The 14,180-nt window shown below is 35.0% G+C and overlaps 1 pseudogene across 1 annotated transcript; it reads right to left on the reverse strand.

The window, feature by feature from the left end:
• Positions 1–7,264: 7,264 nt before the first annotated feature.
• On the reverse strand, positions 7,265–8,679 carry LOC116560971 (annotated as a pseudogene). The gene has a single exon (XR_004273242.1). The product of XR_004273242.1 is annotated as a keratin, type I cytoskeletal 18 pseudogene (transcript).
• Between the last annotated feature and the right edge of the window lie 5,501 nt (positions 8,680–14,180).

Here is a 14,180-nt window from a genome sequence, read left to right on the forward strand (position 1 = left end):
CACAACATGTGGGAATTCTGGGAGATATAATTCAAGTGAGATTTTGGTGGGATACAGCTAAACCACATCATTGTGCCCCTGCCCCTCCAAATCTCATGTCCTCACATTTCAAAACCAATCATGCCTTTCCAACTGTTTCCCAAAGTCTTAACTAATTTCAGCATTAATCCAAAAGTCCACAATCCAAAGTCACATCTGAGACAAGGCAAGTCCTTCCACTCTGAGCCTGTAAAGTCAAAAGCAAGCTAGTTACTTCCTAGATACAATGGAGGTATAAATATGGGGTAAATACACCCATTTCAAATGGGAGAGAGAAACTGGCCAAAACAAAGGGGTTACAGGACCCATGCAAGTCCAAAATTCAGTGGGGCAGTCAAATATTAAGGCTCCAAAATGGTCTCCTTTGACTCTAGGTCTCACATCGAGGTCATGCTGATGCAAGAGGTGGGTTTACATGATCTCTAGCAGCACCTGCCTATGACTTTGCAGGATATAGCCTCCCTCCTGGCTGCTTTCACAGGCTGGCATTGGGTATCTGTGGCTTTCCAGGTGCACAGTGCAACCTGTTGGTGGATCTACTAATCTGGGGTCTGGAGGATGGTGGCCCTCTTCTCTCCAGTAAGGATTCTGTGTGGGAGATCTGATCCCATATTTCCTTTCCACACTGCCCTAGCAGAGGTTCTCTGTGAGAAACCTGCCTCTGCAGCAAACTTTTGCCTAGGCATGCATGCATTTCCATACATTTTCTGAAACCTTGTCTTTTGAAACGTGTGGGAGTGGGAAGGAAAAACTAGATGGGCAATGGTTGGGGAGACATGGCCACATTGGAGAGAGATTTTATAGATTATATGACATATTGGGAGGGCTATGGTGAAAATGGGAGAAGAGCTGGCAATGAACCTTGTTTAAAATATCACAGTCAGTACTATAAACTCACATCCTTAATATGCATAATGCTGGTCAGATTAAGTCCTCTTGAAATTGAAGATCATAAACAGAAGTTTGTTTATTGGGTTTAAGGCTGAATTTTTAAATGCCGTTTATGAATAGCTTTTATATTGAGGGGAGTGAGACGTTTATATTTGTCTTTGACAAAACTTAGTGGATTTGCTGAAATTTTATTTTCTGGTTCACATTCATCCAGTTCTGTGGAAACATCAGAGTTCTGGGAAGGTTTCAATAGCAGTCCATGAATCATCAAATTCTTCTATGAAAAGTGTCCCAGCCAGTTGGCTTAGCTTGTTGAATTCATATAATTAGAAAAGAAAAAAAGTAAAGTACAGGAAAGCCAAGTTTCCCCATTAGCTCATATGTAGAAACTTAGAATAGTTGCAGAATACTTAAACCATAACTTATCTAGCCATTTATTTTTGACGTATATGTTTGTTTGTTATTTATTTTATAGTCATTACCATTCACACATATTTGTGGAGGCTCCTGAATATATATATATATATATATATATGACAAATAATTTCCTGATTTTCTTCCTGTTTGACCAGAACAGAATTTTTTAAAACTTTCCCCTGCTACTACCTTGAAAATGTGAGTATATAATATTTTCTTAACATTTCACAAATAGTGTAGAGTTAATAACTAGTGTGCCCATATCTCTGTTGAAATTTTCTTTTCTATCATAAAACAGAACTCATAACTCAACTTTAACTAGGACCATACTCCCTTTTACATCTCCTTTATTCATGAGGGATTAATCTAGGCCATCCTCTCCATATTCTATCTCTCCATAAATTTTAAGTTTGTTTCCTCATTTAGAGAAATAGATCTATAAAAGATATTGAAATTGAAATTAGGGATAAAATGTGAAATCTTACTCAGAAATATGCAAACTGTATAATTTTTACCATACATCTGTGCTTAGGGCACTGAACTCTTATACTTTGCCTACCTTTGTCTACCACTTTGTCTACCTTTCTATTCTTACTTATTGCAGTTACCGTTTGTTGAGACTATCACCATGGTTGATTCTAATTTGGTCTTCATCCTTTCTAATCTTCTCATTTTGTTCTTCCATTACACTTTATGTTTTTCTAGTGTTTAATTTTCAGGAATTTTTGTGTATAGACAGTTTGGTCACCTGAAACTTATGATTGTCAAAAAATACCTATACTGATGGACCTAAAATTTCTTTTTCTAGTTGAGTTTTATTTTAACGTATCTTACTACATATCTGAATATTGTAAATTATTTGTTAAAAAATTATCACAATTTAATAAAAAAAAATTCCTATGGTCATAAATTCTTCTTTACCTTCCATCTGTAGTTTCTACCCAAATTAGATTTAAGAATAGTTCTAGACTTTGTTAGCAAATATCACTTCATTCAATCAACATTTTTCTGCTTTTAGCTTTCGTATTGTTCTAGATTTAGTCATTTTTTCTGTAGTAACTATGACTTTATTACTTACCATTCCACTAAGTGCTTGAGTCAGTAATAAAAATGCCCTTCACAATTATAATGGATCAAATGTAGTAGAAATTATTTTCTAGGTAAAAGACCAAACAGTTATTCTGCATTAGCACATAGATTTCTCCGAAGTATGCTTTGAGTTTCCAAACTTTTTACATATTCCATTTCAACAGTTACAACTGGCTTTATAGGTAAGTGTTCTCATGTACAACAAACTTGCACTGAAGGAAGATCTTGGATAATCAAACATTCATTAAAAAATTTAACATAAGATTGGTGCAAAGGTTATTGTGGTTTTACACAAACTTTTAGGGAAGACCGATGCATGCCACTTCCCCTCACATTTAAGCAGGTCTTATTTGGTCAAATGCAACTACAGGGAGTAGGGTCAAGATGGCTGAGTAGAAACAGCAGCAACTTGGGGCTCCCACAAATAAGAATCAAAACAATGTGTGAATCCTGCATTGGCAACCGAAGTATCCAGATTCTGTCATCAGGACTGACTAGGTGGCTGGCGTAACCCACAGAGAGGAGGGAAGAGTAGGGGGATGTGTCAGCTCACCTGAGAGCCGCACTGGGCAAGGGAATCCCTACCTCAGTCAAGGGAGGCATTGAGTGAACATGCTGCCCAGCCTGGGAAACTGTGCTTTTTCCATGCAACTCGCAACTGTGCAAGTTATGGATTGGAAGATCCCACTCATGAGCCCAGGCCACCTGGGCCTAGGGTCCTAACCATGGAGCTGTGCAGATTCTCAACAGCCACTGAGCTGCCTAAGCCTACTACCTATTTTCATTTCCATTTTTCACTCTGTTTTCCTAGTAGATTTATTTAAATAAATTGAGTTTTTCTTAATCTCTATTACTAATATCCTAGAGGTAAGGGAAAGTATTTGATTTATGTTCTTTTCCATAACACCTAGCATATTTCTTTGAGATAGTATGCATATTAGAGGCACTATAAGTATTTTTTAAACTATTGAATTATAAAATGTGTGAATTAACACAAAAAAATCTAAACACACACATATATATATAAACAGTATCAAAAATGAAAAGTAAAAATATTACTTATAATCCTATAATGTGTACACATTTATTTTATTTGTTTTTCAGTTGTCTATAAGTAAGCATTTCTCATTCATAACTGTTTTCTATCCTTCTTAGTGAAATTAACAGTCATAATTTAAATTGCTGCACTGTCTTTCACAGAGTTAGGATACAACAATTGACTGTCCTCCAAATGTATACTTATTTTTATTTTCTCTACTTTTATATTCTTCCTTTCCTTTTGTACTCTTTTATTTTTTATATCTTCTACCAGTATGATGAACATTTACATGCATGTTTTTGTTTTTCACATTATTTCTATATTCCCCTAGCTACTCACACATCACTAGATCATATAAAGAATAATCAACATAAGGCATGAGGATAATGGAGGAAAAAATATGTTAAGGAAATGTGTGTGGGTGTGTTTCTGAGTGTGTATGTGTAAAACTTAAAATATAGCAAATTTATCAGTACTCCTATCCATTCTTCTTCATATCCAGAGAGGGAATAAGTGTGAATTAAGATTCGTGAGAAGAGATAAATATTTTCTTGTTTTGAGCATAGGATAGCTATTTTACTTGTTTTGCCTGAGATCCCATATTTTTTGCAGTTATTTTTCTTATTATGTATATCAATTATTTCAGTAATGTTTGTAAACTGCTGCTAATGACTACATTCTAACCAACAGTTCTTTTTCTCAGACACTTTCCAATGGTCTTTCTTTCTAAATTCAATCTAATCTCCTATTAATGGGGTTTCTTTGTTGTTTTCAAAATGATCTTCTGAAATAATCAAAAGAACCATTTTATTTTCATAAAAATATCTTTTGGTGACCTGAAATAGCTAATAGAAAATTAAACAAATCAGAATGGTATTCAAGGCTCTTCATGATTTAGATTTGTTAAAGTTTTTACCCTCCATACTAGTCACTCCTTTAACATGTTCTATGTAAATCCTGGTCATACCAATCAATTATCCATCTAGTAATCACTGATTAATTATTTGAACCAATTAATAGAAGAAAATCCGTAGAAGCCTGTAGAAACATGAGACTTTAAAAATCTTTATCAAACCAAATGTGATCTACCTCTCAATACTGGATAGAAGCATCAACTTCTCTGGTTAGCCATTATGACTCAGGTAGTTCTTCTAAGTGTTTTTGTAGCAAATAAAAGAAGTGTAAATGTGGGTTTATGTACAACCTTTACTTACAGTTTGAGAAAATAGTCTGTTTATTCAGATTTGTTTTACCAGTGATTTTCTGGCACATAGTAGAAGTTCAAAAATATATTTAGCATTATTTAGTTAGTGTTACCAGAAAAAACATTGTAAATATTATTTATTATAACATACTTTATAAGTATATTGAAGTATATTGAAGAATTTGCCAAGTTAAGCATTTCATACAGACCACCTTGACAATAGCATTTCTATTTGCTGCAGGTACAGAGATGGTGAGTATAATTATAAATCTCATTGAAAAGAACATTGTTGCATATTACTTTATGTTAACTCTACCTCAACATAAAAATAACATAAGAACACATCTTTATATCTAGGTCAGATATGTGCACCCTAAGATTCAGTATGCAACATATAGCATAATAGAAAAAAAGTCTGGATTTTATAAAGCAAGACATGCTAATGAATAGATAGGTCACTTTACATTGTCCTTTAACACTTTTTAAAATTCATCATATACAAAATTAATGTTTGGAATCAGATCTTCCACTTCAGTGAATGTCAGAAAAGACAGGGCCCGTGCCTGCTCATATACATATAAGTATGTGGGGATACTTGCATTTAGAGATGCAGCTCTTCAGAGGCTGTTCATGCTTGCTTTTGATCAAGAGCACGCAAATCTGGAAGAGAGGATATGCTATGACATTTCTCTTTTTAAATCCAGAAAAATACTTAATAAAATTGTGAGTTGACATTTTAATTACCTTGTTTTAGACATTTACTAAAAGCATTTGATGACTTGAAAAGCAATGAGTATTTTCTTAGCTATGCATGAGAGCTGACTGATTTTCAACAAACTGTTTTTCTTTGATGAAATAGAAATTAATTTTCTGCTTTTAGACTATTAACCTGTCAGATTGAACAAATATTCCATCATATGATTTCATCACTTTTCATTTCAGTCTTGTGATAAGGTAAGAAAAAATTCTAAAAATCAAATATTACCCATTAAGAGGCATTGATTAAATATATATCTTCTTTGCCTGCTTGGTCCTCTAAATCATATATGGACTGTAATCTCATTCAAAAAACACTTTCAGTTATTTATCCTTTATCCTATTTTTTGGAATGAGTTACAGAATAGTAAATATATGGGATAGGGAAAAAAACACATCAATTGAAATCATTTGCATAGCTAAGAGCACAGTCACTTAACACAGTAGGTAATAAAGCTTTCATACATAATGCACATGTATATAGGGATGCATATGTACATGAGGATATAGTTCATATTAGTACATTTATTTATACATTTCTCCTTCCACATATATAGTGGATCTCACACACACACACACACACACGAGGGTCCTAAAAATATCATAAGAATGCATATTATGAGAAAAGTATTCATGATCAAAATAAGCTTATACACCTTGTTAAACATATATAAACAAGATCTAGTCTGAGTCACTAAGAAGGGTGAGACATCAGTTTGAAAAGCACCCTTGTCAAAGCAGCATAAATTCTGCTAAAACTGAAGCAAGAACAAACATCAAATTATGGTGTAGCTTGGGTGGAAGAAATGGTAAAACCATTGATACTTTATGAAATGCTTTATGAGGAAAATGTCCCTCCCTCACAAATTAGCAGTTTACAAGTGGATAATCCATTCTAAGAAAGGACAAGACAATGTTGAAGATGAAGCCTGCAGAGACAGATCATCCACATCAATTTGTAAGGAAAAGTTCATCTTATTCATTCCCTGATTGAAGAGAACTGATAATTAATACCAGAAACAATAGCCAACACCATAGACATTTTAATTTGTTCATCTTACATAATTCTGACTGTCAATTTAAAATTAAGCAAACTTTCCATTCAATGAGTGTCAGAACCATTGCACCCAGATCAGCTATGAAAAGAGCAGAATTTCAGTGAAATTTAAACAAGTGGGATCAAGATCCTGAAGCATTTCTTCAAAGAATTATATTGAGAGATGGAACATGACTTCACCAGTTCAATCCTAAAGACAAAGCACAATCACAGCAATGGCTACCAAAGAGTGGAAGTGGTCCAGTCAAAGCACCAATGGGACTGGTCAAAAGCAATGGTCCTGGCAGCAGTTTAGTGGGGATGCTCAAGGCATTGGGGCTTTCTGGAGGGACAAACAACAATAATAACATGCTTATTATGAGAGTGTTTTGAGAAAGTTAACCAAAACTTAAGCAGAAATAGGGCTGAGAAACATTCACCAGAGTGTACTACTCCACCCTGTCAATGCTTCTGCTCATTTCTATCATCAAACAAGAGCCATTTTGCCAGAATTTTGGTAGGTTATCATTATGTATCTAGCTTACCATCCTCATTTGTCTACTTCTGACTTCTTTCTGTTTTCTAATCTTAAAATTTCATAAAGGGAACCCTTGTTCTTCAGCTGGTAATGTAAAGATTACATTTACATGGTTAAAGTTCTAGGACCCTCAGTTCTTTAGGGATTGACTAAATGGGTGGTTTCATTACTGCAAAAGTGTTTTGAACTTGATGGAGCTTTATGTTAAGAAATGTTTTTTAAAATTTTTATCTTTTAATCCCTTTTTTCATGAACTTTTTTTTTTTTAACATTGAATGACCTCTGAACTTTTTATTGGCCTCCTGCTCCCCAAAGGGTCCCCTGCTTCTGCTGGCCTAATGTCTCAGAACTTTGATCTCGCCGACATCACACATCACTTTGATATCCACTATCCGGCGGGTGGTGGTCTTTTGGATGCTTTGCATGGAGTTGCTGCTGTCCAGGGCATCACTAAGACTGAAGTCCTCACCGTCTTCCAGCAGGCGGCGGTAGGTGGGGATCTCGGCCTCCAGCTTGACCTTGATGTTCAGCAGAGCCTCTTACTCCTGGGCCTGGCGCTGTCCCTCTGCCTGGGTCTGTGCCAGCTCTGACTCCAGGTGCAGAAGGATCCCATTGACCTGCTCCATCTGCAGGGCGTAGCAGGCCTCCACCTCCCTCAGGCTGTTCTCCAAGCTGATCTTCGTATTTCCCACGGAGTCCAGGTCGATCTCCAAGGACTGGACTGTACGTCTCAGTTCTGTGAGCGTCACCTCAGCAGTTTCAACCTCAGTGGACTGTGTGGTGACCACTATGGTGCTCTCAGTCAGCTGAGTCCGGTACTTGTCCAGCTCCTCTCGGTTCTTCCGAGCCAGCTCGTCATATTGAGCCTGGATTTCTGCCATGATCTTGGCGAGGTCCTGAGATTTGGGGGCATCTATCCCCAGTCAACCCAGAACTGGCAATCTGGGCTTGTAGGCCGTTTACCTCCTCTTCATGGTTCTTCTTCATGAAGAGCAGCTCCTCATTGAGAGCCTCCATCTCTGTCTCCAGCTGCAGCCGAGTGACATTGGTGTCATCGTTGACCTTGCGGAGCCCATGGATGTTGCTCTCCACAGGCTGGCCCATGGCCAGCTCTGTCTCATACTTGACTCTAAAGTCATCAGCAGCAAGACGGGCATTGCCAATCTGCAGAACGATGCGGGCGTTGTCCACAGTATTTGCGAAGATCTGAGCCCTCAGGTCCTCGATGGTCTTGAAGTAATGGCCCCAGTCTCTGACCTGGGGTCCCTTCTTCTCCAGGTGCTCCCGGATTTTGCTCTCCAGCTTCCGGTTCTCGGTCTCCAGGCTCCTGACTCTGTCCAGGTAGGAGGCCAGGCGGTCATTCAGGCTTTGCATGGTCTCCTTCTCGTTCTGGATGCCCCTGATTCCTTCCAGACCCCCGGCCATCCCCGCAGCCAGGACCCCGACCCCCATGCTGCTCCGGAAGCTGGCGGAGCGCATCACGCAGATGCGTGAACCAGAGCCCCCGGCGCCTGCATAGACGCTGGCCGCGCTGCTGACCGGCCGGGCGCTGTAGCTGGGCACCAGGACAGAGCCCACGGACCGGTAGTTGGTGGAGAAGGTGGAGCGAGTGGTGAAGCTCATGCTGCCCCGGGAGGAGAGCGAGAGGGCAGGACTCAGGCTTTGCCGACGACCGAACATTCTTAACATTACGTTTTAATCACGTTTCTTTATGTTGAGAGATTGTTTTTTAATCTTTTAATCCCATTTTTTTATGAAATTTGAAGTCCCCTCATATTTTTACCACATATATGTGTGTAAGTATATAGTGTCTGTGTTTATGTATATGTGCATGCATGTACTATACACATGTGCTATTACACATACACAAATACACATGCATTCAATAACAGAATTAACTATATTTTAATTTCTGATCAATTGATTACTGTTATTTTAATATAAAATTATTATTAATAATGTTTAAGCATCATAAAACTTGTAATAAATGCTCTCTCTGAAAATTCAAAATTACCGGTATAAATTTCTATGGAAAACTATATTATTCATACTATTTGGAAAATGCATGACAATTATATATTAACCCTATTCCCTAAAATATCATATTTCCCAATCTGCTTAAATAACATAAAGTTTAATGTACTCACTGATTTAATACATACATGCAGCTTCAGTCAAATTTTAATGCAGAGCTAGTCATGACTAGTAGCTTCAGAAATAGCAACTGAGTAAAAATATATAATGTTGCAAGAGTTAGTGGTTGGTGAAATTACATTTTGGAATGGAAATTTGATTTTAAAGTAAATGCTAACATCTTTGCTATGACAGATGGGCTCAGCAGCTTTAGAGTGGGCCCCTGCTGTCTCTGTCACATTCTTGGCTGCCTTGTGTAGGCTTCAGCCCTTAAAGCAATAATAGCCTCTGAGATGGCAGAGGGATAACCCACACCTTAAATGGCTGTAAGTCATATAAGTCCAACTAATTAATATGTGCCCTCAGATTTTTAACCACTGGCCATTTACCTGAAAATTATGACAATTGTTTTAAAGAAAGTTGGATAATCTACAGTAGAATGCCACATGAAAATATTTTCTATAGTTGGCATACCTATATTATATCTTTAAGTAGATTTCCTCCTTCTAGTTTTCTATTTTTACCTATAGTGCCTCCATTCTTGGTAAACGGTAATTCTTAAAAACAGTGGAATGCATGTGTTGCTGTTGGAATATGAGAATGAAGTAGTATATAGTTAGCAGTTTGGAACTCAGAAGTGATTACACATTTCTGGGATAAAAAAATGAGTGAAACATGGAGAATTGTTTCGTAGTTTGGAAAAACTTAAACCTCTCTTCATATTTTCATTTATATTTATTGTATAGTACATATATATAATCAATCATATATAATCTGTCTTTCAATTATATTTACTATTGCACATAGTAAATTTAAAGATATTTACTATTGCACATAGTAAATATAGATATGCAAAAGAGAATCATTTTAATTTCAACTTTTGTATTTTAATTTAAAAGAAAATAAAATTTAAAAAAATTATTTTAATTTTTAAAATAATGTAGTTATAAGTATAAACTAAAGTTTTCTAAACTGGGTAATGTTGGAGATGGTTCAATTAGATGTGTAGAATTATGAAGTGACGATGACACTATCGTTTAAACTGTATAAGTTCATTATTCACTTCAGTCATGTCAGTATTGTTGGAAATTGACCCAGAAAAGGTACATAGAATAGCTATATATCTTTTAATAATAGACTTACTATTTACTATATATTCACTGTAATAGATTTACTATATTAAATTTAATAATAGATTTACTATCAATTATAGACAGTATAATTGATAAGATATATAGACGTATATATAATTGAAAATATAATTGAAATGACAAATATAATTGAAAAGATATATAGACTTACTATACATCTGATATATTTATGATAACAGAAATTTCATATATACAATTTCAGACCAATTTGATATTCAGTAGAAAAAATCTAAATCAAATGAAACATAATTCTTGGTGTCATTATAGACAGAATAATTGGTGCCTATACAGGGTCATTTGGGGGGGAAATAGGGGAGGGACGGTGGGGGGTTGCGGAGCTGGGGAGAGATAGCAAGGGGAGAGATGCCAGATGTAGGTGATGGGGAGGAAGGCAGCAAATCACACTGCCATGTGTGTACCTATGCAACAATCTTGCATGTTCTTTACATGTAGCCCAAAACCTAAAATGCAATAAAATAAATAAATTGGAAAAAAAATAAAATAAAATAAAATAAAATTTTGTTTTTATTATTATTTTTTAAAATTTTATTTTAATTTCTGGGATACAAGGGCAGAATGTGCAGGTTTGTTACATAGGTATACATGTACCATGGTGGTTTGCTGCACCTATAAACCCATCGTCTAGGTTTTAGGCTCCACATGCATTAGCTATTTGTCCTAATGCTTTCCCTCCTCTTGTCCCCTATCCCCCAACTATCCCCGGTATGTGTCTTTCCATTCCCTGTGTCCATGTTTTCTCATTGTTCAACTCCCACTTATGAGTAAGAACATGTGGTGGTTGGTTTTCTATTCCTGTGTTACTTTGCTGAGGATGATGGCTTCAAGCTTCATCCATGTCCCTGCAAGGGACATGATTGCTTTCTTTTTTATGTCTGCATAGTATTCCATGCTGTATATGTACTACAGTTTCTTTATTCAGTCTATCATTGATGGGTATTTTTGTTGGTTCCAAGTCTTTGCAATTGCAAATAGTGCTACAGTAAACACACATGTTCTTGTGTATTTATAATAGAATAATTCATCTTCCTTTGAGTATATAACCAGTAATGGGACTTTTGGGTCAAAAGAAAATTTTTGCAATCTACCCATCTAACAAAGATCTGATATACAAATTCTACAAGGAATTAAACAAATTTACGAGGAAAAAAAACAAACAACTCCATCAAAAAGTGGGCAAAGGTTACAAACAGATGCTTCTCAAAAGAAGACCTTTATGTGGCCAACAAACATAAAAAAAAGCTCAACATCACTGATCATTGGAATACAAATGAGAACCACAATGAGATACAATTTCATGCCATTCAGAATGGTGATTATTAAAAAGTCAAGAAACAATAGATGCTGATGACGTTGTGGAAAAACAGAACTTAACTTTTTTACAAAGTAGTTGCCTGTTATTATGTGGCATTGTGAAAGGCAAGGCTTAGGAGAACAACATAGCCTTCTCTAATATAAATATTTAAAAAATACTTTAATTGATCTGTCTTCACCTTTGACTATTTTAAGAAATTATGGTATAATTTGGCCAGAGTAGATCTAGAATGTGGCGCAGAAATGATAAATAGGTTATACATAATAGGTGTATATTAGTCACAAATCGGATATAGTAATCTAAGCATTGCTAACTTTGACACTTGTCATGCGAAGTGGGCATGGGTCAGTTTCACGATATCACATTTAGCCTTAAGAATACTGACAAATACTCCTTAATTGGTAAACTTGAAATTCAAAAGTCAGCATAAAAACACAGAAGTCCCCCAATCCTTACTGTGGCCCCCACAGAATGTGCTGGATACACACAGCGAGAACACATGTCTCCCAGTGGTGGGCCCTGCAGTCCCTTCCCAACCTTCCCAGTGGGAAGTCAAAAGATTACATGGGTACCAGGAAATCTGGGTGTAGATGCCAACAATTTATGGTATTTGTCTTAAAAACATCAGGGACCCTTTATCTAAAGATTGAATGCATGATAAAAGCTGAGTTTAAATAAAATTCTTTCACAAGGAGAAGATAGAAGCCTTCTGTACTAGTTAGCTCATTGTCCAGGCAATGCAAAGAGAGCTTTCTGGGTCAATTTTCAACAATACTGACGTGACTGAAATGAGTAATCCACTTACACAGTTAAGCAATGGCATCATCACCACTTCGTAATTCTATATTTCTTATTGAATCATCTCCCACATTACCCGGTTTAGAAAAATTTAGTTTATATTCATAATTAAATAATTGTGAAAATTAAAAATAAAATATAAAAATATTAAATTGTGTTTTCTTTTAAATTAAAGTATGAAAGATGAATTTATAATGATTCTCTTTTTGCATAGCTGTATCAGTATAGATCCATGTCAGTTTCTGTTGTGGCATCATTCCCATTATTATTGTTAATTGTTTATTTATTCAAAATAAATTAAATCTCTATTAATTGTTTTACCATTAAATATTTTTAATGGGAAGATATAAAAGATTAAAATAATCTCAAGACCTTGAAAAAATAAAAGGAATATATATTTCTTACCAGATAATATTACTTACATTAAAAAAACGGAAAATGTACAAAAATATTACATGTGTGACTTTCCTCTGCCCTTTCTGATTTATTAAGAAAATTATTTATAAATGAATAAAATTGAAGAGAATAAAAGAGTGAGATTTGCTGTCTTCAGGGATTAAAATAAAATTAACATAGTTAAATTTATTAACTTGTAAAATAAGCATTTTGATATGTAAAACCACAAAACTTAGAAGTCAGTAGTTCATATTTTCAAGAAAAAATACTAAAAAGATATTATAAAGACATTATTGTCTTGGTGTCTGTGCTGTGCAGTGGATTTTTTAAATACAAAAATTATGTCACATATTTTTGGTTTCTGACACATTGGATGGTGCCCACCTCACAGCAGAATCCATAGGAATTAAATATCATTATGAATGAGATTTATGAATAAATAAATAAAATCCTGGTTGATGTGTTTTTAACTTTATTACTTAATAAGTAGAATTATCAGCTCTGAAATACCTTGAATTAAGCAATACATTTTACCACTAATACCTGAATCTAAAATTCATATTTCCGGTAGATGTCATCTTAGGAACTATAAATTCTATATGATCTTCTGTTACAAAAGACTAATCAAGTTTAATGTGACCTTAAAAAATTTTCAGTTAGTCATAGATTTATGTTTTCTTAAATATAATATATACTTTTATAATTACTATCTATAATTTTTAATAGATCTCCATGTCAAAATCATAAAATAAAAGTAAAAAAAACTAGTGTGTAATGAGTTTTACAGTTCAAATAATTTGTTTAATTTTTTTTCCACTGAATTAAGAATGATCAATATTGAAGGCACACATAGGAATAAACTTGTCTTATTCTAATAAGATAAAGAAAATGGGGCTTTATCTACACAGCACAATTGTTTCCCCAGTAGATATAGAAACATTACACTTTTCTACGTGACATGTAGATAATTCTTGTAGATATTATCTACATGTAATATGACATATAGACATTTTTCTACAAATTTAATTAATTTAACAAATACACAGTTTGATTGACTGCTTTTGTCCTTTGGATTGACTAGTAAGTTGTGTAGAGACAATTAGAATGGAATCATTGTGTAAATAACCTACCAAGAGTTTAACACTTCATAGCTGTAATGATAGACTCTATAGATCACAATTAAGAGGTATATTTCTGAGATGTTAAGATTTAGGAGGATTTCTTTGTGAAATATACCCTTCAATATTGCATCCAACAGGAACCTATTAGTGGCAAACCCTTTCCATTTGTCGTTCCAGATAAATGTATTCACTTAATTCTCACTCTTTAATGATGAGATAACATCTTATGTGGATAAGGG

This window comes from Sapajus apella, unplaced genomic scaffold (genome assembly GCF_009761245.1).
Source record: "Sapajus apella isolate SASKATOON/1434 unplaced genomic scaffold, GSC_monkey_1.0 scaffold28, whole genome shotgun sequence".
NCBI lineage: Eukaryota > Metazoa > Chordata > Mammalia > Primates > Cebidae > Sapajus > Sapajus apella.